This window comes from Lactuca saligna, chromosome 1 (genome assembly GCF_052625555.1).
Source record: "Lactuca saligna cultivar CGN05327 chromosome 1, ASM5262555v1, whole genome shotgun sequence".
Classification (NCBI taxonomy): Eukaryota; Viridiplantae; Streptophyta; class Magnoliopsida; order Asterales; family Asteraceae; genus Lactuca; species Lactuca saligna.
This window is the reverse complement of record NC_136417.1, coordinates 37615334-37620353: the sequence shown is the minus strand read 5'-3', so window position 1 is coordinate 37620353 and position 5020 is coordinate 37615334.

Sequence of the window (5020 nt, the reverse complement as noted above, 5' to 3'; positions counted from 1 at the left end):
TATAATTAAAGAGAAATTATAATTAAAGAGAAATTAAATATGCTTCTACTTTTCTTTTTAATTATCTTTCTATTCCTCTATATTAAAAGAACCTAACAATAAGCTAGGAGAAAAAGAAGAGATACAAAACAGGAAAAAAGAAAAAAAATTACAACTGATTCTTGAATTCAAGAACTGGATTGGAGGTCCAATCCTACCATTTGATTTGATCACGTTTTTTCTACCTAGTATTTAATTTTTTCTACCTAGTATTTAACCAAAGGTGAGACACTAATTGTATCTCTTTAACCAACACCGTTCTCACTTTAGATTTTTCCTTGAAAAGTATAGTTTCTATGTGACCATAGCACCCAAATGAAGATCATTGAGAGGGTTTCATTTACCTCAGATAAGTATGTTGGACATGAGAAAGCATGGTCGCAGTTAAGTAAATTTGATTATGTAGTAGGATTAGGGACCGAGTATTGCCTTGTAAATCATTCCAAAGCTCCCTAGCTAACGAGCAAGGGACAAAAATGTGATCCTCGTCCTTGGGATCGTTATTACACTTATGTGCCCATTTTTATTTGCATGTGAATTCCACTTATCAACCATATTGTTTGTAATCTCCTTCGAAAACTTTTCTTTTGTTTCTTTCTTTTGACCGCTCCGTCTATTTAGTTACTAAGCGGTGACCTTTAATATAATATTTGTCGGTTCTAAAAAAAACTTATCAACTATAATAATTATGTCATTAAAGTAAATTTTATATAATTAATGCTCATGTACATTTTTTATAAAACACTATCAACTATAATAATTATGTCATTAAGGTAAATTTTATATAATTAATGCTCATGTACATTTTTTATAAAACACGATTTCCTTGATATTTTTAACTATGTAATTGCACATGTTAATATGAATGCTATATTAGTTGGTTAAATTGTGATATATGAAAACGCCATATATATATATATATATATATATATATATATATATATATATATATATATATATATATATATATATATATATATATATATATATATATATATATAGAGAGAGAGAGAGAGAGAGAGAGAGAGAGCTAGGTTCAAATGTTTTTAGCAACTATTGTGTGCATGAATGCACCAATAGAAAATTAGGAAAAAATAAATCATTAAATAAATCATTTAAGGGTATTATAGTAATCTTTGCATAGTTAATTATGGTAGATTAACAACAATTCCTTATATCACGCAAGAAGCAAAGATAAATATAGAACATTAGCCCTAAATTGATTTGAATCGGCGCATCTATCTTCCTCCTCAACTACCCTATTACAAAATTTCTTCTTTCATTTCAACAGGCAAAGGGCATCTTGACTGGAAACGGAATTCGCGTCACTCACTTTTCTGGGCCTTCGATCGAAAACTCATTCCGACTCAACCCTCTAATATTCCCCAAAATCAGGCAATCAAGCGAGATGAAAGTCATTGGAGGCGACACATTTGACGGAACAACAATGACAGTCATCGGAGGCGGCTCGGTCGCATCAATCGCCGCCGCAATTTCACTCGCAGACCCCGAGAAGCGCCGGCAGTTGCAGGTGGAGGAGGTTGGTGTTCAGGTTCACGTTTCATCGGGATCAGGATCTTTCTTTCCAGGCTAATTGTTGAAGAAGTCCATCAGGTTCGCTTTTCCTCATTTACCCTTCGTTATCTCCTATTGCATCTAACTGTAAACAAAATATTGTATCTCTACTTGCTGTTTGTAGATCTTGTAACATATTGGAAGCATTTTTGAAAAGATATACGTTCATTACTTGTTCTCTGTTGATTCATTGAATCTAAATTTCAACAAGTTTTAACTGTTTTAACCCAGTGTACGAAATCAATTTTTTTAGTTATCGATGTTGTAAATATGTTACTGTAATGAGATATGTGTATGTATATTTGGTTCATATTGAATAATTCCATAGCATTTTGAGCTTGATAATTTGTTGAAGTACATGACAATATTTTCCTTTAGATCTTAATAGATTTGATTAATGTTTTTGAGCTCTTATATGATTACATATGTTATCTGAATTTGAAGCTGATTGATGCTTCTTTAAAGCTACAAGAAAAAATTTGACCGTGGTTTCTTTATCTCTTGTTTATAGTTACTAATGACGATTCCAAATCTTGATAAGAAGATCGTCAAGAAAATGGTCAAGAAGTTCAAGAGGCCACACAGTGATTGGAAAATCTGTGTCAAGGTACACAATCTTATCTCTATAATCTTCTCATTATCATTGAATCAACCTGTTTATTTGCTCAAATTGTGTTTATAATAGAATTGGTTTCCATTCTTGTTATTGGTCTCGATTCTAGAATGGAATAAAGAATTCTAATTTTATAATAGAATTGGTTTCCATTCTTGTTTATGATAGAATTGGTTTACATTCTTATCTATAATAGAATTGGTTTCCATTCTAGAATGGAATATCGAATTCTAATTTTATCATAATAGAATCTTGAATTCCTTGTCAACTTAAGTAGTGAATTACCGTAACCAATTCTGTCAGAATAGAATTGGTTTCCATTCTTGTTATTGGTCTCGATTCTTTATAGAATGACATCCTAAATAATGAAACATTACATTCTTTCAGAATAATATACATTGCAAGTTTAGGGACGATTGTTAATGTTGATTTGTAGAAATTATAGTTATATACTATTTGAGTGCATATCACATTCTATCAGAATTTATTGTTTATTCTATTTAATGCACTAAAATTTTTAATATTTGAAAGTTGATTATGTTTTCTTTGTGAATTTAGGTTTTGAATAGGTTGCCATTAATGTGGAAAATGAAGAAAACATGGAGAACAATATTGTATTCAAGCAGAATGTATTCTGTCAGAATTTAAAAATTGTTATTCTTTCGGAATGTATTAGAGTTTTTGTTAGATTTTGCGGTTTTTTCTTTTTTAACCATTTTTAGTTTTAATATTTAACAATAAATGTAATCCTTAAACCATTATTAGTCATAAATTTTTTAGAATGAATGTAATATTTGTTTATAGTTTTTTTTTTCTTTACGGATGAATGTAAATAGTGATTCGCAAAGAATAAAATTTGTATTCTTTAGAAAATGTTATTTTTAATAATATGTTGTATAATTATTTAAACATGTTTAATATAAAAAGTATCTTGAATTAAACAATATTCTGCCAGAATAAACCGCAAATTTATTTATTAGTTCATTGTTGACTTTCGTTATTCTGACAGAATAAAGTCGGTTATTATTAAAAATAATATTAAAATTTAATTATAATTAATTTAAAAAATTCATATTTTTTAAAAATAAGGGAATTAATGATCCCTTAAAATCCGAAAATTTCCTTTTTTAAAGTAGGTTAATTGACCAAAATACTCTTTTACTAAAATTTGTGTGATTATATGATACATACTACCCTATTGTAATATCATAGCCCCTCAGATCATGATTGTTGATTCTATTCATCCGGTGGTCCAGATCTGTGCATTCTGACACACAATAGTTAGTAAAAACAAAATAACCTAACCCTATATATATATATATATATATATATATATATATATATATATATATATATATATGTATATATATCACGACTGAATTTTCATAAAAACAAATAAGCCTTATCAAGAAGCTAAAGGTGAAACATAACTATTACATCATAAAGTTCAAAATGGGGTTTGAAGCCATAAATTCCATGGAATAAAAACAAATAAGCCTTATCAAGAAGCTAAAGGTGAAACATAACTATTACATCATAAAGTTCAAAATGGGGTTTGAAGCCATAAATTCCATGGAATAGAGAATTTATGTTTCCGATGCACCATCCAATTAAAAGAAAAAACAACAATATCTTCAAATAACCTATCTGTTGGTTCAAAACGGCTTGTATATATTAACTAAGCGAATCCCCGTGCGTTGCACGATAATAAAATTATATAGTTAAAATAATAATTTTTACCAAATTATTATTTAATATTTCTACTTTAAAACAAAATGTTAGTAGTAAAGCAAACATATAATTAACATATTAGTTTTATTAAACATTATAGTTTAATTTTTAAGTCATTGTGATATATACAATTATTTGATAATTTTATAAACCGTTTAATATTGTGTAAATTATATATCAAATGAATGATAATATAATAGGTAACAAAACGTATGAACAAAAATATGAACCGCAATTTTAGTAACATAAAAATGGAAAAACATCTATTATAACATTTGTATTAAAAAGATATATATACAACGGATAATAAAAAATATGAAAAATAAATACTATAACTTTTAATAATATAAAAACACTAAAACATCTATTATAACATTTATATTAACTCTTCATATTTAAATCACAAATCTCTTCAAATACATTAATGTTTTTAATGAGCAAAACTTTACAACCTTATAAAAATGGAAAATAAAAAGTTATTAGTGATTAATCTTCCTATTCTAATAAAAGAATAGTTTTAATCTCCTTTTGACATGTGTCATCTTATTAGACATTTTAATAAATACATATTTTATTCTACTTCTGAAATGTGTCACCCTATTAGTTTTCCTAATTAATGCATGTCATTTATTAACATATTAATTCTCAATTTTAAATTTCTCACTCTAATTATATTAAATTAATAACATTACAATAAAATTAATACAAATTATAAGATGATATAATTTATATATTTATTTAAATTAACAATTATAATTTTATATAACTAAAAAATATATTTTAATTAATAATTTATCTAAAATATTTGAGTAATAATTTTTAATTTTCAGTATAAAAGTTTAATTAATTTTGTAACCATGCTTCTCATAGGTTATAAACTAGTAATTAATAATCATAAGTTTAAAACTCTTGAGTTGTAACTAATAAATATACATAAATTAGAAAACTCTTGAGTTGTAGTGTGAGTTTCAAATGAACGCGGTACTTGAAAATGTATATTTATTGTTATTATTATTATTATTATTATTATTATTATATTCGTGTAAATAATTGGTTTTAATG